The sequence below is a fragment of the Oncorhynchus masou genome, chromosome 7 (genome assembly GCF_036934945.1).
Source record: "Oncorhynchus masou masou isolate Uvic2021 chromosome 7, UVic_Omas_1.1, whole genome shotgun sequence".
NCBI classification, from domain to species: domain Eukaryota; kingdom Metazoa; phylum Chordata; class Actinopteri; order Salmoniformes; family Salmonidae; genus Oncorhynchus; species Oncorhynchus masou.
This window is the reverse complement of record NC_088218.1, coordinates 6,344,231-6,369,171: the sequence shown is the minus strand read 5'-3', so window position 1 is coordinate 6,369,171 and position 24,941 is coordinate 6,344,231.

The window sequence follows — 24,941 nt, the reverse complement described above, 5'->3', positions numbered from 1 at the left end:
TGGGACACAATGCAGATAGCCCGATTAGCCAATGTGCGGGAGCACTGGTTGGTTAGACCAATTGAGGTAGTATGTACATGAATGTATAGTTAAAGTGACTATGCAGATATGATAAACAGAGAGTAGCAGCACCGTAAAAAGAGGGGTTGGGGGGGACACAATCCAAATAGTCCAGGTAGCCATTAGATTACCTGTTCAGGAGTCTTATGGCTTGGGGGTAAAAACTGTTGAGAAGCATTTTTGTCCTCGACTTGGCACTCCGGTACCGCTTGTCATGCGATAGTAGAGAGAACAGTCTATGACTGGGGTGGCTGGGGTCTTTGACAATTTTTAGGGCCTTCCTCTGACACCGCCTGGTGTAGAGGTCCTGGATGGCAGGCAGCTTAGCCCCAGTGATGTACTGGGTTGTAGTGCCTTGCGGTCAGAGGCTATGCAATTGCCATATCATGCTTTAGGGCTGCTTTGCTGCCTCAGGGCCTGGACAGCCTGCTGTCATTGACGGAAAAATGAATTCCCAACTTTATCAAGACATTTTGCAGGAGAACGTAAGGCTATCTGTCCACCGATTGAAGCTCAACAGAAGTTAGGTGATGCAACAGGACAACGACCCAAAACACAGAAGTAAATCAACAACAGAATGGCTTCAACAGAAGAAAATACTCTTTCAGTAGTGGCCCAGTCAGAGTCCTGACCTCAACCCGAATGAGATGCTGTGGCATGACCTCAAGATAAAATATAACGCTTCACACCAGACATCCATACAAGACAATTGTGGAACTGAAACAGTTTTGTAAACATTACTGTAAATATTACTGTATAACATTACTGTAAATATAAAATATAACATTACTGCACATACACAATATAACATTACCATACATACACAATATAACATCACTATACATATACAATATAACATTACTGTAAATATTACTGTATAACATTACTGTAAATATAAAATATAACATTACTATACATATACAATATAACATTACCATACATATACAATATAACATTACCATACATACACAATATAACATTACTGCACATATACAATATAACATTACTGTACATATACAATATAACATTACTGTACATATACAATATAACATTACATACACATATATATAACATTACTATACATATAAAATATAACATTACTTACATACACAATATAACATTACTATACATACACAATATAACATTACTATACATATACAATATAACATTACCATACATACACAATATAACATTACTATACATATACAATATAACATTACTGTACATATATTGTAAATAACATTACTCCGTTGATTATAGTCATATTGATAAAATGCTACTTTCTCTCTGTAATCAGTTCCTACATTGGCACATCCAATATAACATTACTCAATACATACCCAATATAACATTACTAGGACATATTCCAGAAGATTTATTTACCCTTAGTGGCTGCCAGTACCCGACAGGCACACAGTAAAGTATTTTATGCAGAGGGCCATTTGATTGGAGCTATAACTCAGGCAGTCTATAATACTAATGGCAGCACATTGAGCTCTGATTTAGGATGGTAATTAGTGCTGTTAATTGTTATTTTATTACTCAGGGTCAGGGGGTGGGAAGGTGTTCCAGAGGGTTGTATATCGAGGGCAACTCGCTGCTTTTTCATGATGCAGGGACTTAGGGACGCAGGACCAATTTTCCTGTCCTGGAAGAGGAATATTCTCCCTGTATCTCCTTAGGGGATCTCTGGAGGTATCTCCTCTTGTGTTGTGGGATTTTGGACATTTGTGTATCGTTTTATTTGACCCAGCAGTAAACTTTGTCATTTGGCTCCTTTTGATTAAAGATCCCCCAGAATCCAATAAAGCTAACATTGAGGCAAACATTGTCTCGTCTAATTAATTACATCCTGCTAACATGTTGGGGATTGTGTGTGTGTGTGTGCACCAGTGTGTGTGTGTGTGTGTGTGTGTGTGTGTTGTGTGTGTGTGCCTCAGTGTGTGTGTGTGTGTGTGTGTGTGTGTGTGTGCGTGTGCTCGTGCACGTGTGTGTGTGTGTGCGTGTGAGTGAGAGAGAGAGTCAAGGAAGTAGCCAGTTATTCTCTCCACTAGACCCTTGGATTTGCTTTGCGTACCAGGCATCTTGATGTTCTATCAAACGGCTGTTAAAAGACAGGACAGCAGTATAAAAGACTTCTACAGACAGAGTTACAGCCAGTATCGGACAGAGAGAGAGAGAGATGCTACTAACTAGCAAGGCTCGTCTCCTCCTGTCTAGGCTCTGCCCATCCTGGGGCTACCCATCCCACAGCCTGGTCGCTGGTGGTGCTGTTAATATGTCATGGTTATTGCTCTGAATAGACCTAATGGGGTTGAAGTTTAGCCCAGACGGTGGTCCCATCTATAGCAACTACAGAAGAAGCCTGTTATGATAATGAGGCCGATGCTGTGCTGGAACTTCTTGGTACTTGAGGGTCTCCGAGGGATATTTTGAGCCTGGCGTATCAATCCCTCCACAGGATACTCATGTTGAGATAACTGAGCTTAATACACTGAATACTTGTGGCTTTTGGGGAATTTTGTTGAATATTGGATGTGATTTGGTGTGATATTTGCAGTTTCCTACTCTTCCATCTCAGTTACTACAGTATTATCCCACTGACAAAAAAACATGTTTTTTGGGGGGCCCAGGCGACAAAGCAAACGATCTCGGATCAAATTACAGCTCTTTTAGAATGAGGTCCTTTCCAAAGCCTTGGTTTCTTTAGAATGAGGTCCTTTCCAAAGCCTTGGTTTCTTTAGAATGAGTTCCTTTCCAAAGTCCTGTTTTCCAAAGCCTTGGTTGAGGTCAGAATGAGGTCCTTTCCAAAGCCTTGGTTTCTTTAGAATGAGGTCCTTTCCAAAGCCTTGGTTTCTTTAGAATGAGAGTGCCTTGGAAGTTTCTTTAGAATTCCTGTCCAAAGCCTTGGTTTCTTTGAATGAGTTCCTTTCCCAAGCCTTGTGTTCTGGTTGAAAGGCCTTTCAAAGTTGGTTTCTTTAGAATGAGACCTTTCCAAAGAGTTACAGGTTTCCCCAATGAGGTCCTTTGCCTTGGTTTCTTTAGAATGAGGCCTTTCCAAAGCCTTGTCTTCTGCCTCTTAATTCTTTACATCCTTTCCAACAGTTGGTTTCTTTAGGAGTCCTTTCCAAAGTGTTGCTGTTTAGTCCTGGGGTTGTTCTCTTTAGTGGTCCTTTGCCTTGTAGCCTTTCTACAGAAGAAGCCTGTTATGATAGAATGTTGCTTCCAAACTCTTTGTTTCTTTAGAATGAGGGATATTTTGAGCCTTGGTTTCTTTAGAATGCATCCTTGGTGTCATGTTGAGACATGAGCTTTGCCTTGGCTGGCTTTAGAATGAGGTCCTTTTCCAAATTGGATTTTTTAGAATGAGGTTTGCTTTCTCCTTACATTCTCTCAGTTACTTCTTTTCCCACTTACAAAAAAACCCTGTTTTTTTTGGCCCCAGGCGACAACCAGGCATCTTGATGTTCTTCAGGTCCTTTCCAAAGACTTACATTTCTTTATAATGAGGTCTTTTCCAAAGCCTTGGTTTCTTTAGAATGAGGTCCTTTCCAAAGCCTTGGTTTCTTTAGAATGAGGTCCTTTACAGGCCTTGGTTCCCTTCTTCTTTTCCCCCTTACATGACATTCTCACTCTTCATCTTTTCCCCCTTACATTCTCTCTTCATCCTGAGAGAGACATCACACTGGGGTCAGACTGGGGTGCTGCTTTCAGTATGAGAGAGACATCACACTGGGGTCAGACTGGGCTAGCTGCTTTCAGTATGAGAGAGACATCACACTGGGGTCAGACTGGGCTAGCTGCCTTCAGTATGAGAGAGACATCACACTGAGGTCAGACTGGGCTAGCTGCTTTCAGTATGAGAGAGACATCACACTGGGGTCAGACTGGGCTAGCTGCTTTCAGTATGAGAGAGACATCACACTGGGGTCAGACTGGGCTAGCTGCTTTCAGTATGAGAGAGACATCACACTGGGGTCAGACTGGATAGCTGCATTCAGTATGAGAGAGACATCACACTGGGGTCAGCTGGGCTAGCTAGTATGACTGAACATCACACTTCAGACTGGGCTTTGGGGAATTCACACTGGGAATATTGGATGTGATTTCAGTATGAGAGTGATCACATTGAGGACAGCTGTTTCTAGCTCTTCCATCTCAGTTACTACACTATTATCCACTGACAAAAACATGAGTTTATGGGGACATACACTGGGACAAAGCAAACGACATACACTAGGGTCAAATTATGGGCAGCTCTTTTAGAATGAGTTACTCACACTTTCCAAAGGACCTTGGTTTCTTTAGGGTCATGAGGTACCTTTCCAACATAGGACATGGTTTCTTTAGACACCACTGAGGTCATTTCCAAGCCTTGGTATTCTTTAGGACATGAGTCCTTTCCACCAGCCTAGGACAGAGAAGACATACACTGGGGTCAACTAGGACATGAGTCTCTTCATCTTTTCCCCTAGGACATGAGTTACTACACCCCACTAGGACATGAGTTACTATCTTTTCCCCCATGACATACTACACTCTGAGTTAGTATACTACCATTATGACATTCCCCTGAGGTTACATTAGCTGCTTTCAGTATACATCACTTGAGGTCAGACTGGGCTAGCTGCTTTCAGTATGAGATGAGACATCACACTGGGGTCAGACTGGGCTAGCTGCTTTCAGTATGAGAGAGACATCACACTGGGGTCAGACTGGGCTAGCTGCTTTCAGTATGAGGACATCACACTGAGGTCAGACTGGGCTAGCTGCTTTCAGTATGACATGAGACATCACACTGGGGTCAGACTGGGCATGAGTTTCAGTATGAGAGAGACATCACACTGGGGTCAGACTGGGCTAGCTGCTTTCAGTATGAAAGAGACATCACACTAGGGTCAGACTTAGCTTTCAGTATGAGAGAGACATCACACTGGGGTCACATGAGTTACTATACTACCACTTTCACTGTTCTTCCACTAGGGGTCAGACATTCTCTAGTTAGTAACAGACCACTAACACAAGGACATGAGTTTCTACACTACCACTAGGACATGAGTTACTACACTACCACTAGGACATGAGTTAGTATACTACCACTAGGACATGAGTTACTACACTACCACTAGGACATGAGTTACTATACTACCACTAGGACATGAGTTACTACACTACCACTAGGACATGAGTTAGTATACTACCACTAGGACATGAGTTACTACACTACCACTAGGACATGAGTTAGTATACTACCACTAGGACATGAGTTACTATACTACCACTAGGACATGAGTTAGTATACTACCACTAGGACATGAGTTAGTATACTACCACTAGGACATGAGTTACTATACTACCACTAGGACATGAGTTAGTATACTACCACTAGGACATGAGTTAGTATACTACTACCACTAGGACATGAGTTAGTATACTACCACTAGGACATGAGTTAGTATACTACCACTAGGACATGAGTTACTATACTACCACTAGGACATGAGTTAGTATACTACCACTAGGACATGAGTTACTATACTACCACTAGGACATGAGTTACTATACTACCACTAGGACATGAGTTAGTATACCACTACCACTAGGACATGAGTTACTATACTACCACTAGGACATGAGTTACTACACTACCACTAGGACATGAGTTAGTATACTACCACTAGGACATGAGTTACTACACTACCACTAGGACATGAGTTAGTATACTACCACTAGGACATGAGTTAGTATACTACCACTAGGACATGAGTTACTATACTACCACTAGGACATGAGTTAGTATACTACCACTACCACTAGGACATGAGTTAGTATACTACCACTAGGACATGAGTTACTATACCACCACTAGGACATGAGTTAGTATACTACCACTAGGACATGAGTTACTATACCACCACTAGGACATGAGTTAGTATACTACCACTAGGACATGAGTTAGTATACTACCACTACCAATAGGACATGTGTTACTATACTACCACTAGGACATGAGTTAGTATACTACCACTACCACTAGGACATGAGTTAGTATACTACCACTAGGACATGAGTTACTATACTACCACTAGGACATGAGTTAGTATACTACCACTACCACTAGCACATGAGATACTATACTACCACTAGGACATGAGTTACTATACTACCACTAGGACATGAGTTAGTATACTACCACTAGGACATGAGTTAGTACATAGAGAGTTATTATACTACCACTAGGACATGAGTTACTATACTACCACTAGGACATGAGTTACTATACTACCACTAGGACATGAGTTAGTATACTACCACTAGGACATGAGTTAGTATACTACCACTAGGACATGAGTTAGTATACTACCACTAGGACATGAGTTAGTATACTACCACTAGGACATGAGTTAGTATACTACCACTAGGACATGAGTTAGTATACTACCACTAGTTTAGTATACTACCACTAGGACATGAGTTAGTATACTACCACTAGGACATGAGTTACTATACTACCACTAGGACATGAGTTAGTATACTACCACTAGGACATGAGTTAGTATACTACCACTACCACTAGGACATGAGTTAGTATACTACCACTAGGACATGAGTTACTATACTACCACTAGGACATGAGTTACTATACTACCACTAGGACATGAGTTACTATACTACCACTAGGACATGAGTTACTATACTACCACTAGGACATGAGTTAGTATACTACCACTACCACTAGGACATGAGTTACTATACTACCACTAGGACATGAGTTACTATACTACCACTAGGACATGAGTTAGTATACTACCACTACCACTAGGACATGAGTTAGTATACTACCACTAGGACATGAGTTACTATACTACCACTAGGACATGAGTTAGTATACTACCACTACCACTAGGACATGAGTTAGTATACTACCACTAGGACATGAGTTACTATACTACCACTAGGACATGAGTTAGTATACTACCAGTAGGACATGAGTTACTATACTACCACTAGGACATGAGTTACTATACTACCACTAGGACATGAGTTAGTATACTACCACTACCACTAGGACATGAGTTAGTATACTACCACTAGGACATGAGTTACTATACTACCACTAGGACATGAGTTAGTATACTACCACTAGGACATGAGTTAGTATACTACCACTAGGACATGAGTTACTATACTACCACTACCACTAGGACATGAGTTAGTATACTACCACTAGGACATGAGTTAGTATACTACCACTAGGACATGAGTTAGTATACTACCACTAGGACATGAGTTAGTATACTACCACTAGGACATGAGTTAGTATACTACCACTAGGACATGAGTTACTATACTACCACTAGGACATGAGTTACTATACCACTACCACTAGGACATGAGTTAGTATACTACCACTAGGACATGAGTTACTATACTACCACTACCACTAGGACATGAGTTAGTATACTACCACTAGGACATGAGTTACTATACTACCACTAGGACATGAGTTAGTATACTACCACTAGGACATGAGTTACTATACTACCACTAGGACATGAGTTACTTACTACCACTAGGACATGAGTTACCACTACCACTAGGACATGAGTTAGTATACTACCACTACCACTAGGACATGAGTTAGTATACTACCAGTAGGACATGAGTTACTATACTACCACTAGGACATGAGTTACTATACTACCACTAGGACATGAGTTAGTATACTACCAGTAGGACATGAGTTACTATACTACCACTAGGACATGAGTTACTATACTACCACTAGGACATGAGTTAGTATACTACCACTACCACTAGGACATGAGTTAGTATACTACCACTAGGACATGAGTTACTATACTACCACTAGGACATGAGTTAGTATACTACCACTACCACTAGGACATGAGTTAGTATACTACCACTAGGACATGAGTTACTATACTACCACTAGGACATGAGTTAGTATACTACCACTACCACTAGGACTTGAGTTAGTATACTACCACTAGGACATGAGTTACTATACTACCACTAGGACATGAGTTACTATACTACCACTAGGACATGAGTTACTATACTACCACTAGGACATGAGTTACTATACTACCACTAGGACATGAGTTAGTATACTACCACTACCACTAGGACATGAGTTAGTATACTACCAGTAGGACATGAGTTACTATACTACCACTAGGACATGAGTTACTATACTACCACTAGGACATGAGTTAGTATACTACCACTACCACTAGGACATGAGTTAGTATACTACCACTAGGACATGAGTTACTATACTACCACTAGGACATGAGTTAGTATACTACCACTAGGACATGAGTTAGTATACTACCACTAGGACATGAGTTAGTATACTACCACTACCACTAGGACATGAGTTAGTATACTACCACTAGGACATGAGTTAGTATACTACCACTAGGACATGAGTTACTATACTACCACTAGGACATGAGTTACTATACTACCACTACCACTAGGACTTGAGTTAGTATACTACCACTAGGACATGAGTTACTATACTACCACTAGGACATGAGTTACTATACTACCACTAGGACATGAGTTAGTATACTACCACTACCACTAGGACATGAGTTAGTATACTACCAGTAGGACATGAGTTAGTATACTACCACTAGGACATGAGTTAGTATACTACCACTAGGACATGAGTTAGTATACTACCACTAGGACATGAGTTACTATACTACCACTAGGACATGAGTTAGTATACTAGTTAGTATACTACCACTAGGACATGAGTTAGTATACTACCACTACCACTAGGACATGAGTTAGTATACTACCACTAGGACATGAGTTACTATACTACCACTAGGACATGAGTTAGTATACTACCACTACCACTAGGACTTGAGTTAGTATACTACCACTAGGACATGAGTTAGTATACTACCACTACCACTAGGACATGAGTTAGTATACTACCACTACCACTAGGACATGAGTTAGTATACTACCAGTAGGACATGAGTTACTATACTACCACTAGGACATGAGTTACTATACTACCACTAGGACATGAGTTACTATACTACCACTAGGACATGAGTTAGTATACTACCACTAGGACATGAGTTAGTATACTACCACTAGGACATGAGTTACTATACTACCACTACCACTAGGACATGAGTTAGTATACTACCACTAGGACATGAGTTACTATACTACCACTAGGACATGAGTTAGTATACTACCACTAGGACATGAGTTAGTATACTACCACTACCACTAGGACATGAGTTAGTATACTACCACTAGGACATGAGTTAGTATACTACCACTAGGACATGAGTTAGTATACTACCAGTAGGACATGAGTTACTATACTACCACTAGGACATGAGTTACTATACTACCACTAGGACATGAGTTAGTATACTACCACTAGGACATGAGTTAGTATACTACCACTAGGACATGAGTTACTATACTACCACTACCACTAGGACTTGAGTTAGTATACTACCACTAGGACATGAGTTAGTATACTACCACTAGGACATGAGTTACTATACTACCACTACCACTAGGACTTGAGTTAGTATACTACCAGTAGGACATGAGTTACTATACTACCACTAGGACATGAGTTACTATACTACCACTAGGACATGAGTTAGTATACTACCACTACCACTAGGACATGAGTTAGTATACTACCACTAGGACATGAGTTAGTATACTACCACTAGGACATGAGTTAGTATACTACCACTACCACTAGGACATGAGTTAGTATACTACCACTAGGACATGAGTTAGTATACTACCAGTAGGACATGAGTTACTATACTACCACTAGGACATGAGTTAGTATACTACCACTAGGACATGAGTTAGTATACTACCACTAGGACATGAGTTAGTATACTACCACTAGGACATGAGTTACTATACTACCACTACCACTAGGACTTGAGTTAGTATACTACCACTAGGACATGAGTTAGTATACTACCACTAGGACATGAGTTAGTATACTACCACTAGGACATGAGTTAGTATACTACCACTAGGACATGAGTTACTATACTACCACTAGGACATGAGTTAGTATACTACCACTAGGACATGAGTTACTATACTACCACTAGGACATGAGTTAGTATACTACCACTAGGACATGAGTTAGTATACTACCACTAGGACATGAGTTAGTATACTACCACTACCACTAGGACATGAGTTAGTATACTACCACTAGGACATGAGTTAGTATACTACCACTACCACTAGGACATGAGTTAGTATACTACCACTAGGACATGAGTTACTATACTACCACTACCACTAGGACATGAGTTAGTATACTACCACTATGACATGAGTTATTATACTACCACTAGGACATGAGTTAGTATACTACTACCACTAGGACATGAGTTAGTATACTACCACTACCACTAGGGCATGAGTTAGTATACTACCACTAGGACATGAGTTAGTATACTACCACTAGGACATGAGTTAGTATACTACCACTAGGACATGAGTTAGTATACTACCACTAGGACATGAGTTAGTATACTACCACTAGGACATGAGTTAGTATACTACCACTAGGACATGAGTTACCAGTTAGGACATGAGTTAGTATACTACCAGTAGGACATGAGTTACTATACTACCACTAGGACATGAGTTAGTATACTACCACTAGGACATGAGTTAGTATACACTAGGACATGAGTTAGTATACTACCACTAGGACATGAGTTAGTACACTACCACTAGGACATGAGTTAGTATACTACCACTAGGACATGAGTTGGCACGATAGCTCTATAATCTCATTCCATAAACACAAAAACATCTCTTCTCCACCCAATCAGACCCATTGAAATGCAAGTTCTCGAAATAGCCCTGATTAGACTCTGAATAATTCAATGTCATTTTTTCACCCTCTTCCAAAAAGATGAGGGGAGCGATTGATGAGGGGCAGATTAATAATTTACCAACGGAAGAGTCTCTTGGACAAGCAGGCTGGATGACAAGCTGGTTAAAAAGAAGAACATGAGAAAGAGAGAAAAGAAGTCCAGGCGAACCTGCAGAGCGGGCCAGAACAAACAGTGAACGAGCAGAGTTCAGATGCAGACATAATGAACATGAGTCTCTTTCATGTCGATGGGTACAATGTAGGGTTACCGGGTCAAGTGAAGTATTAACGCTAGTGTGTGTGTCTGTGTGTGTGTGTGTGTGTGTGTGTGTGTTACTTATCTACTATATGCTCCTTTATCTTTCACCATTGTGTACGTTTATCACATTAATGGATTATATTCTGGAAGATCTAAGGCTCTTTTCAGGAGGTCGTTTAAACTCATTCTTGGATATTTGACGAGGATCTGAAAACTACATTTGTACCCTTATAGATTAATTGGGCTCAGTTTATAAGAATGGGAATTCAGACAGAGCCGACACATTCCGTGGGTTACACTGGTCCATACATGTAATTCATTATCGGGTTGAAGGACACCCAGTTTTCTCATCCATGGAGGTTGAAGGACACCCAGTCTTCTCATCCATGGAGGTTGAAGGACACCCAGTGGAGGTTGAAGAACACCCAGTCTTCTCATCCATGGAGGTTGAAGAACACCCAGTCTTCTCATCCATGGAGGTTGAAGGACACCCAGTCTTCTCATCACAGTCTTCTCATCCATGGAGGTTGAAGGACACCCAGTCTTCTCATCCATGGAGGTTGAAGGACACCCAGTCTTCTCATCCATGGTGGTTGAAGGACACCCAGTCTTCTCCATGGAGGTTGAAGGTCACTCAGTCTTCTCATCCTTGGAGGTTGAAGGACACCCAGTTTTCTCATCCATGGAGATTGAAGGACACCAAGTCTTCTCATCCATGGAGGTTGAAGGTCACTCAGTCTTCTCATCCATGGAGATTGAAGGACACCCAGTTTTCTCATCCATGGAGATTGAAGGACACCAAGTCTTCTCATCCATGGAGGTTGAAGAACACCCAGTCTTGTCATCCATGGAGGTTGAAGGAGGGGCAGCAGGGTAGCCTAGTGGTTAGAGCTTTGGACTAGTAATCGAAAGGTTGCAAGTTCAAATCCCTGAGCTGACAAGGTGCAAATCTGTCATTCTGCCCCTGAACAGGAAGTTAGCCCACTGTTGCTAGGCCGTCATTGAAAATAAGAATTTGTTCTTAACTGTAAAATTTAAAAAAATTAAACTAAACAACACACAGTCTTCTCATCCATGGAGGTTGAAGGACACCCAGTCTTCTCATCCATGGAGGTTGAAGGACAACTCATCTTCTCATCCATGGAGGTTGAAGGACACCCGGTCTTCTCAATTATTTTGCTGTTCACCATGTGGAGGTTTTTTACTCACCAAAGAAGATAAGAAAACTCACAAGACGAATACCCACCCTGTAAAACAACACATTTCACTGCACCTATCTGGTTTATGTGACAACAAAAAACATTTTTATTTTCTCGTTTGACACATCTCAGTGAAAAGTTTTAGAAAATGAATAGTCAGGTGCTCAAAAGTCACCGCTGTTCTGGAGTGCTGTATTATGAGAGTAGAATGAATTGCTTTCTTACGTTCGGTCCTATTGTAATGTGATCCTCAGTCATCGGTCGTCCACCACCGCCAAATGACAGATTATGGAACCTTTCAATCACAATGGGGGTCATTTGGGTTTTGTTGGAAAGGGTCTCTTATCGGACCTCCTGAATAAATCTTTTGTATCATTTCAGGGCCCTTTTAACTAACTCTGCCATTTACATAAAGGGGCTTTTCCCATTGTGCTCTTATTGTTTTGAAATGGGATTGAATTGTCAGACGGTGATGAAAATCGGGGGAATAGTGACTCTCAATTAATGCAGACGTGATAGAAACTGAAGTGGGGCCCCAGAGTAGGATGTGGTAGATACTGAATTGGGGCCCCAGAGTAATATGTAGTAGATATGGAAGTGGGGCCCCAGAGTAGGACGTGGTAGATCCTGAAGTAGGGCCCGAGAGTAGTGATTCAATAGTCATTACGTGTGTGTGTGTGTGTGTGTGTGTGTGTGTGTGTGTGTGTGTGTGTGTGTGTGTGTGTGTGTGTGTGTGTGTGTGTGTGTGTGTGTGTGTGTGTGTGTGTGTGTGTGTGTGTGTGTGTGCGTGTCTGAGATTGTGTGTGTGACATTCCTCAGTGTGACTCAGATATGTGAAACCCAGCTGTGGTAATCATTGCTGTATGAGGTAGACAGCAAACCCCCCCCCCCCTTAACCCCATCGGTCTTAACTGCCGGGCTCCGGCAGTTTAGTACCCAGGGTGAAGACTACTGGGTCCCAGGAGCCACACACACACACACACACACACACACACACACACACACACACACACACACACACACACACACACACACACACACACACACACACACCACACACCATCCCACTGCTATGTCCTGATATACACATGGGAGTCCATCCCACTGTCATGTCCTGATTCACCCTATGGGAGTCCATCCCACTGCTATGTCCTGATATACACATGGGAGTCCACCCACTGTCATGTCCTGATTCACCCTATGGGAGTCCACCCCACTGCTATGTCCTGATATACACTACCATCCCACTGTTATGGCCTGATTCACCCTACCATCCCACTGTTATGGCCTGATTTACCCTATGGGAGTCCATCCTCCTCTTCCTCCTCTGCTGGCTCCCAAGGGCACCTTCAGTGGACCACTATCACAACGTGTGTGTGGTCTTTGTTAGGAAGACAAGAGAAACACATGGAATACATTGTGTGTGTTATTCCAAAGATAACACTGTCCTGATTTACCCTATGGGAGTCCATCCCACTGTTATGTCCTGATTTACCCTATGGGAGTCCATCCCACTGTCATGGCCTGATATACCCTATGGGAGTCCATCCCACTGTCATGTCCTGATTTACACTATGGGAGTCCATCCCACTGCTATGTCCTGATTCACCCTATGGGAGTCCATCCCACTGTCATGTCCTGATTTACCCTATGGGAGTCCATCCCACTGTCATGTCCTGATTTACCCTATGGGAGTCCATCCCACTGCCATGTCCTGATTCACCCTATGGGAGTCCATCCCACTGCCATGTCCTGATTCACCCTATGGGAGTCCATCCCACTGCCTCTGCTGCTTTTCACCCATGGGAGTCCATCCAAAGAGAAGGAAGTCCATAATCCAAACCTATGGGAGTCCCCCATCCCACTTCCATGTTTAACTCAATGTGTTCTCTATGATAATTACATATTTTCTGCCCAGCATGGAGGGAGGGTCAAAGGGAGGGAGGGAGAAAAAACAGATGCCTGAAATATGGAGATATGGAGATATGGAGATACTGATGTCCTGATTCACCCTATGGAGAGTCCATCCCACTGCCATGTCCTGATTCCCCTATGGGAGTCCATCCCACTGGTGATTCTGTGATAACAGGCTCTCACCGGGGAGATCCATGGTGATTCTGTGATAACAGGCTCCCACCGGGAGATCCGTGGTGATTGCCTCAGAGGGAATTTCCTCATCTTCTCTAGCCCAGTAACACATGTCATGATTCCCCTATGGGAGTCCATGCCACTGTATGTGTACCCCTGTATCCACTCTGGGGAGGGGCAGTGGAAACAGCTCATCATACCCCCTCTGCCTTCCCATTTCATCCATCCCCAGAGAGAGGTGTGATTCACCCTGGGGATGTGTACCTGATTCCTTTTTTCTACAGTCATTGTGTTATTATACTCTATATAGTGTTCAGTCATTCTGAAATAGAAAGGGTTATTATATATAGTGTTCAGTCATTCTGAAATAGAAAGGGTTATTATATATAGTGTTCAGTCATTCTGAACTAGAACGGTTATTATATATAGTGTTCAGTCATTCTGAAATAGAAATGTTATTATATATAGGTTCAGTCATTCCCAACTATAAAGGGTTATTATATATAGTGTTCAGTCATTCTGAACTATAAAGGGTTATTATATATAGTGTTCAGTCATTCTGAACTGGAAAGGGTTATTATATATAGTGTTCAGTCATTTTGAACTAGAAAGGGTTATTATATATAGTGTTCAGTCATTCTGAACTAGAAAGGGTTATTATATATAGTGTTCAGTCATTCTGAAATAGAAAGGGTTATTATATATAGTGTTCAGTCATTCTGAACTATAAAGGGTTATTATATATAGTGTTCAGTCATTCTGAAATAGAAAGGGTTATTATATATAGTGTTCAGTCATTCTGAACTAGAAAGGGTTATTATATATAGTGTCCACCCCAGTTATTATATATAGCCTTCAGTCATTCTGAACTAGAAAGGGTTATTATATATAGTGTTCAGTCATTCTGAACTAGAAAGGGTTATTATATATAGTGTTCAGTCATTTTGAACTATAAAGGGTTATTATATATAGTGTTCAGTCATTCTGAACTAGAAAGGGTTATTATATGTAGTGTTCAGTCATTCTGAACTATAAAGGGTTATTATATATAGTGTTCAGTCATTTGAACTAGAAAGGGTTATTATATATAGTCATCAGTCATTTTGAACTAGAAAGGGTTATTATATATAGTGTTCAGTCATTTTGAACTATAAAGGGTTATTATATATAGTGTTCAGTCATTCTGAACTAGAAAGGGTTATTATATATAGCGTTCAGTCATTCTGAACTAGAAAGGGTTATTATATATAGTGTTCAGTCATTTTGAACTATAAGGGTTATTATATATAGCGTGTCAGTCATTCTGAACTGGAAAGCGCCACAGCTGCCAGGATGAATACTGCATGAGGCTGTGAGCCACAGATTTATTTCCTGTGTGAGATATCAGTTGGGCAAGGAATTCACACAGTCACACACACACACACACACACACACAACACACACACACACACACAACATCCACACACACACACACACACACACACAATGTGTTCTCTATGATACATTACACACACACATGCAGAGCAGAAATGAATAAGGGGGTGGGGGAAAAAGTGTGTGTGTGTGTGGAGATGTGGAGATATGGTGTGAGAGGTGAGTGTGGGTGAGAGAGGTGAGTGTGCCATTTATACTATTTCCAAGGGTTTCTCAGAATACCATCAGTATGCTTTTCCAATATCGTCAATACCATTTTTTAAATGAATTGTTGTCGTGCTTTTTGAATAAATACCTGTAGTCAACTCCAGCACAAGGTAATAGATAAAGCAGATGGTGTTCATCATTTCACCTGCTAGTTCAGCTGTTTGAGCCTGTCCCTTGTCTTCGTTTACAAAGCAGCACAACGAGCATGATGGGAGCTTCGGGAGGCGAGTCGCTCCTGCAGAGTAACTGAATAAGAGCTGATCAAGTTACACTTGTATGAAATTCACTAATAATGTTTGCCAGCTATATGTCTTATAGCTATTATGTTTTAAGATGTGCCATATACATTCTCTCCTACTGTGGTTGGATAACTTGCTAGTGTCAGCTAAGTGGCTAAAGTTAGCTTGCAAGATCAAGTCTCTTGGTAACAGACAACCCCCTTCTGCAATAAGAGCCCTGCTGTCTAATATTTGTTTTGTGCGCTCTGCCAACTGTGTTTTGAGATACTTGCAGAACTTTACGAGTTGGGTTGTCTGTCTTAGTAGTATATGTTCACATGCACTCGTTAGCATTTACCTAGCATCATTTTCCTTATACTTGTTAGCATTTTGCATCCGCTATGAGGTTTCCTTAGTACTTGTTAGCATTTACCTAGCATCCACTATGAGGTTTCCTTATTGTTAGCATTTACCTAGCATCATTTTCCTTAGTACTTGTTAGCATTTACCTAGCATCCGCTATGAGGTTTCCTTAGTACTTGTTAGCATTTTGTTAGTATTCTGGTAAGTGATGTTTTTTTTTTAAGTTTGTTTTACATTTGAAAATATATGTAGTGCCCCTTGTGTGCACTACCGGTAATACCGTACAGCTCATTCTGGCACAGGCACGGTATGAAGGTATGGAAATCTGAATCCCGCCCAAAACCTAGTGTGTGTGTGTGTGTGTTTGCTGGGAAAATCCGCAGGGGACAGTTCCACACTCCAACCCCACTGTCCAAGCCTTATTATTCTACCTTTCCCTCTACTCTTTTCTTTTGGCACGGCCGGGCTGCTAATTTTCTTTTGGCACGGCTGGGCTATTTGTGTAAGGGGTCTTGGCAGCTGTGGATCCGTCTCTTTTGCATCCTTAATTCTCTGGCATGCTGTTGCACCGTGCTACTGCATTCCCACAGAGCACCATATCTACTTATTCCTGCGCAGTCATTTGTTGGGAAACTGAGTTAATTAGCATCACTGTGTGTGTGTGTTTTGTGTGTGTGTGTGTGTTATGTGTGTGTGTGTGTGTGTGTGTGTGTGTCCATTGTGGCCCCAGCTGTAACATGGTTATTATAGAGCCAGTGAACAGAGTGCTGTAATGAGATGGGAGCTATAGGAGACAGATTATCCCCTGCATTACCATACCATAATAAAAAGCTCTTTCATCTGGTCATGAAACTATATTTAGCTGTCATCCTCATTTCTAACAACCTTGTAACATTCTAACAACCATCTAACAACCATCCAGGCGTTTTCATGTTGCCGTACTAGATTAAAAATATCCAACCGCTGTCTGTTTGGTCTTCATAACATCAGATGAGATAGTATGTTACATCTGGTCAACCCACATCTTTAAGGAAACCCAGTCCACACCCACATCTTTAGTCAAACCCAGATTTATCTTTACGTCAAACCCAGAGATCCCACATTTTACGCTCAAACCCAGACCACACCCACATCTTTACGTCAACAACCACACCAGAAACCACACACCACATCTTTACGTCAAACCCAGACCACACCCACATCTTTACGTCAAACCCAGACCACACCCACATCTTTACGTCAAACCCAGACCACACCCATCAGGATATGTTAGTATTATCTTAAGACATTTCTTAGTGGGATTGTCTCTATAGGATTTAAAACTTCAATACATTTTCTGAGGGTGCCTAAGCCTTTCTAAACTCGATGCCAGCTAAACTCAACTCAACTCAACTTAGCTCAGCTCAGCTCAGCTGAAATTAAAACTCAATGAGCCAAGAAGAGTCCAGAGGTGTTCTTGGCATGGTCACGTGTTCAGGGTAAACTCAGGCCCTCAGTGATTGGCTAACCTCACATCGTCTAAATGGTCAGAAATAGAATAATCACTAAATCCCTTGAACGTCACACCCTTGTCAAAAGGAGCTTAACGATAACCTGGCCGAGACCACAAAGAGAAAAGCATGACGGAAGGAAGAAGCCTAGAGAGGAACCTGGCTCAGAAGGGCGTGGCCATCCAATCATATAAACACAAAGAAGAGATAGGGGCTGGATGTTTCCCAAAACCCCTTTGACCACTTAATCATCGCCTGAGGAGAGGCCATCCATCCGCCTGTGCGTGAAATTATCCTGAAATACTGCAATAAGTAAGTTAGCGTCCTTTCCTCTGAGAAGCCTGCTAGTGGAACCCAGGTCTACATCTACTGATGGGTAATCAATGGCCTCTGAGGCGAAGACCCGGAGGCCGGTACACCTTCTCCTTTCTCTCTCAGCCTCAGTCCATCACTCTGTGACTTAGTGTCTGCTCTATCTCAACATACAGTATCGTTTCTCTCTCAGCCTCAGTCCATCACTCTGTGACTTAGTGTCTGCTCTATCTCAACATACAGTATCGTTTCTCTCTCAGCCTCAGTCTATCACTCTGTGACTTAGTGTCTGCTCTATCTCAACATACAGTATCGTTTCTCTCTCAGCCTCAGTCCATCACTCTGTGACTTAGTGTCTGCTCTATCTCAACATACAGTATCGTTTCTCTCTCAGCCTCAGTCCATCACTCTGTGACTTAGTGTCTGCTCTATCTCAACATACAGTATCGTTTCTATCAGTCCATCAACTTAGTGTCTGCTCTATACATGTATCGTTTCTCTCTCAGCCTCAGTCCATCACTCTGTGACTTAGTACTTGTCTGCCTCTATCACTCTGTGACTTAGTGTTTCTATCTACATACAGTATCGCATCTCTCTCAGCCTCAGTCCATCACTCTGTGACTTAGTGTCTGCTCTATCTCAACATACAGTATCGTTTCTCTCTCAGCCTCAGTCCATCACTCTGTGACTTAGTGTCTGCTCTATCTCAACATACAGTATCGTTTCTCTCTCAGCCTCAGTCTATCACTCTGTGACTTAGTGTCTGCTCTATCTCAACATACAGTATCGTTTCTCTCTCAGCCTCAGTCTATCACTCTGTGACTTAGTGTCTGCTCTATCTCAACATACAGTATCGTTTCTCTCTCAGCCTCAGTCTATCACTCTGTGACTTAGTGTCTGCTCTATCTCAACATACAGTATTTTTCTCTCTCAGCCTCAGTCCATCACTCTGTGACTTAGTGTCTGCTCTATCTCAACATACAGTATCGTTTCTCTCTCAGCCTCAGTCCATCACTCTGTGACTTAGTGTCTGCTCTATCTCAACATACAGTATCGTTTCTCTCAGCCTCAGTCCATCACTCTGTGACTTAGTGTCTGCTCTATCTCAACATACAGTATCGTTTCTCTCTCAGCCTCAGTCCATCACTCTGTGACTTAGTGTCTGCTTATCTCAACATACAGTATCGTTTCTCTCTCAGCCTCAGTCTATCACTCTGTGACTTAGTGTCTGCTCTATCTCAACATACAGTATCGTTTCTCTCTCAGCCTCAGTCCATCACTCTGTGACTTAGTGTCTGACACTATCTCAACATACAGTATCGTTTAGACTCTCTCAGCCTCAGTCCATCACTCTGTGACTTAGTGTCTGCAGTCTCTCTCAGCCTCAGTCTATCACTCTGTGACTTAGTGTCTGCTCTATCTCAACATACAGTATCGTTTCTCTCTCAGCCTCAGTCCATCACTCTGTGACTTAGTGTCTGCTCTATCTCAACATACAGTACTATCTCAGCCTCAGTCCATCACTCTGTGACTTAGTGTCTGCTCTATTTCATAACAACCTCTCTCAGCCTCAGTCCATCACTCTGTGACTTAGTGTCTGCTCTATCTCAACATACAGTATCGTTTCTCTCTCAGCCTCAGTCCATCACTCTGTGACTTAGTGTCTGCTCTATCTCAACATACAGTATCGTTTCTCTCTCAGCCTCAGTCCATCACTCTGTGACTTAGTGTCTGCTCTATCTCAACATACAGTATCGTTTCTCTCTCAGTCTCAGTCTATCACTCTGTGACTTAGTGTCTGCTCTATCTCAACATACAGTATCGTTTCTCTCTCAGCCTCAGTCCATCACTCTGTGACTTAGTGTCTGCTCTATCTCAACATACAGTATCGTTTCTCTCAGTGTCTATCACTCTGTGACTTAGTGTCTGCTCTATCTCAACATACAGTATCGTTTCTCTCTCAGCCTCAGTCTATCACTCTGTGACTTAGATCTCAACATACAGTATCGTTTCTCTCAGCCTCAGTCTATCACTCTGGACTTAGTGTCTGCTCTATCTCAACATACAGTGGCCGTTTCTCTCTCAGCCTCAGTCCATCACTCTGTGACTTAAGTGTCTGCTCTATCTCAACATACAGTAACCTCTCTCAGCCTCAGTCTATCACTCTGTGACTTAGAGCAGACACTATCTCAACATACAGTATCGTTTCTCTCTCAGCCTCAGTCCATCACTCTGTGACTTAAATGTCTGCTCTATATCAACATACAGTATGAGTTTCTCTCTCAGTCTCAGTCTATCACTCTGTGACTTAGTGTCTGCTCTATCTCAAGTACAGTATCGTTTCTCTTCCCTCAGTCTATCACTCTGTGACTTAGTGCAACACTATCTCAACATACAGATCGTTTCTCAATCAGCCTCAGTCTATCACTCTGTGACTTAGTGTCTGCTCTATCTCAACATACAGTATCGTTTCTCTCTCAGCCTCAGTCCATCACTCTGTGACTTAGTGTCTGCTCTATCTCAACATACAGTATCGTTTCTCTCTCAGCCTCAGTCTATCACTCTGTGACTTAGTGCAGACACTATCTCAACATACAGTATCGTTTCTCTCTCAGCCTCAGTCCATCACTCTGTGACCTAGTGTCTGCTCTATCTCAACATACAGTATCGTTTCTCTCTCAGCCTCAGTCTATCACTCTGTGACTTAGTGTCTGCTCTATCTCAACATACTGTATCGTTTCTCTCTCAGCCTCAGTCCATCACTCTGTGACTTAGTGTCTGCTCTATCTCAACATACAGTATCGTTTCTCTCTCAGCCTCAGTCTATCACTCTGTGACTTAGTGTCTGCTCTATCTCAACATACAGTATCGTTTCTCTCTCAGCCTCAGTCTATCACTCTGTGACTTAGTGTCTGCTCTATCTCAACATACAGTATCGTTTCTCTCTCAGCCTCAGTCCATCACTCTGTGACTTAGTGTCTGCTCTATCTCAACATACTGTATCGTTTCTCTCTCAGCCTCAGTCTATCACTCTGTGACTTAGTGTCTGCTCTATCTCAACATTCAGTATCGTTTCTCTCTCAGCCTCAGTCTATCACTCTGTGACTTAGTGTCTGCTCTATCTCAACATTCAGTATCGTTTCTCTCTCAGCCTCAGTCTATCACTCTGTGACTTAGTGTCTGCTCTATCTCAACATACAGTATCGTTTCTCTCTCAGCCTCAGTCCATCACTCTGTGACTTAGTGTCTGCTCTATATCAACATACTGTATCGTTTCTCTCTCAGCCTCAGTCCATCACTCTGTGACTTAGTGTCTGCTCTATCTCAACATACAGTATCGTTTCTCTCTCAGCCTCAGTCTATCACTCTGTGACTTAGTGTCTGCTCTATCTCAACATACAGTATCGTTTCTCTCTCAGCCTCAGTCCATCACTCTGTGACTTAGTGTCTGCTCTATCTCAACATACAGTATCGTTTCTCTCTCAGCCTCAGTCTATCACTCTGTGACTTAGTGTCTGCTCTATATCAACATACTGTATCGTTTCTCTCTCAGCCTCAGTCTATCACTTAGTGTCTCTGTGTCTGCTCTATCTCAACAACAGTATCGTTTTTCTTCCCAATTAAAAAGTTCAATTGTTCTGAAAATTGTATCCGCAAGCATTGTGTGTGTGTGTGTGTGTTGTGAGGCTGTGAGTGTGTGTGTGTGTGTGTGTGTTTTGTGAGTATATGAGTGTGTGAGCTGGATGACGTGGATGTGGCAATGTCCCATTATCAACCACTATACAGCAGTCCAACTTCAGCAAATCACACCATTTAAGGTTTAATATAATGTTCATCAACCCTTCAAGAAGTGTGGACAAAAGGAGACACATACATCGATGAAACATGTACAACTGTGCTGTGACTGCTGTGAGGAGACTGGATGCCAAATGATCATGTTAAAGTGTGTTGAGGATCTTTGTCCTGACTAGAGGATGGGATATGTGATGGCTCAACATGGACTTTATGTACCATATACTGTACCAGCAGATATATGGTGTGGTTCTGTTTACCGTAAGGCTCCAGAAACAGGAGATAGTCTCCTGACCTACGGCTGTTCTGAGTCAGGCGAGGCATGCTTACTGTGACTCATACCAACAATATGCATTAGATTCTCATCTGATATTCAATGTAATATTCTCTACCTGCCACTCAGGCACTTCCTATGTAAACGCAAACAAGATCTCTCTAACATGATATTATCTCTCTCCCTTCTCTCTCTCTCAATGTCTCTCACTTTCTCTCCTCCCTCCCTCTCTCTTCCTTCCGTCTCTCTCACACCCTCTCTCTCCTCTCTTCCTTCTGTCTCTCTCTTCCTTCTGTCTCTCTCTCTATCTCCTCCTCCTTCTGTATCTCTCTCTCTCTCTCTCTCTCTCTCTCTCTCTCTCTCTCTCTCTCTCTCTCTCTCTCTATTCAATTAAATTCAGTTCAAGGGCTTTATTGCTAAAGCAAGTGAAGAAGATAATAAACAAAATTGAAATAAACAGTAAAAATGAACAGTAAACATTACACTCACTGAAGTTCCAAAATAATATAGACATTTCAAATGTCACATTATGTCTATATACAGTGTTGTAAACATGTGCAAATAGTCAAAGTACAAAAGGGAAAATAAATAAGCATTTATATAGGTTGTATTCACAATGGGGTTTGTTCTTCACTGGTTGCCCTTTTATTGTGGCAACAGGTCACAAATCGTGCTGCTGTGATGGCACATTCTGGTATTTCACCCAGTAGATATGGGAGTTTATCAAAATTGGATTTGTTTTCGAATTCTTTGGGAAATATGTGTCTCTAATATGGTCTCTCTCTCTCTCAATCTCTCTCTCTTCCATCCTTCCCTCTCACACCATCTCCTCTCTTCCCTCTCTCTCCTCTCCTTCTTCTATCTCTCTCCTCTTTTCTTTCTGTCTCTCTCTCTATCTCCTCTCTTCCTTCTGTATCTCTCTCTCTCTCTCTCTCTCAATTCAATTAAATTCAGTTGGGAGTTTAGCAAAATTGGATTTGTTTTTGAATTCTTTGGGAAATATGTGTCTCTAATATGGTCTCTCTCTCTCTCTCAATCTCTCTCTCTTCCATCCTTCCCTCTCACACCATCTCCTCTCTTCCCTCTCTCTCCTCTCCTTCTTCTATCTCTCTCCTCTTTTCTTTCTGTCTCTCTCTATCTCCTCTCTTCCTTCTGTATCTCTCTCTCTCTCTCTCTCTCTCTCTCTCTCTCTCAATTCAATTAAATTCAGTTGGGAGTTTAGCAAAATTGGATTTTTGGGAAATATGTATTCTTTGGGAAATATGTGTCTCTAATATGGTCTCTCTCTCTCTCTCTCTCTCTCTCTCTCTCTCTCTCTCCCTCTCTTCCAGGTAATGCACTTATCTCAACCTTTCCCTCCCCTCCACATGTGTGTTCGCAGACGCAGCTGCATCAGTGATGAGTAATGTGTGGCTTATTGATCTTGTTTGTGTGATCATTAAGGATGATGTTCATATGGTGGATTATTGTGATCATTAAGGATTATGTTCATATGGTGGATTATTGTGATCATTAAGGATGATGTTCATATGGTGGATTATTGTGATCATGAAGGATGATGTTCATATGGTGGATTATTGTGATCATTAAGGATGATGTTCATATGGTGGATTATTGTGATCATTAAGGATGATGTTCATATGGTGGATTATTGTGATCATTAAGGATGATGTTCATATGGAGGATTATTCCCTGTGTGTCACAATTGATGAGGATACAATGGCTTATTTAGTGTTGCATTAGGTATAGTAGGTGGGATTTAGTGTGTGTGTGTGTGTGTGTGTGTGTGTGTGTGTGTGTGTGTGTGTGTGTGTGTGTGTGTGTGTGTGTGTGTGTGTGTGTGTGTGTGTGTGTGTGTGTGTGTGTGTGTGTGTGTGTGTGTGTGTGTGTGTGTGAAGGAAAAAGGTGGAGAGTGTGTGTGTGACTCGGGGGCACTGCCGGTGCGTGTTACAGCTTGATGCAGAGTCATCGTGGCTGCTTCCCTATCTGTCCCCAGGCATAGACAGAGAGCTGTGTGTGTGGGCAGGTGCACAGTTGAATGTTGAAAAGTAGTTGAACAGTTGAACGGAAGTGGGTTGTTTCTCTCAAATAGCTTAGTCTTTTCCCAATCCCACCCAACCCTAGTCCTTACAACTCCTAGCCCCTAACCCCGAGCCCCTAACCCCTACCCCGTATCCCCTACCCCTAGCGCCTACCCCCTAGGCACCTGTGTAGAACTGAGAGAACTGGATAGGTGTGAGCATAATGGTGACAATTGCACCTAGTCTATCAATGGGCACAGTAGAGCTATAACCATATTCATTACCGATCTA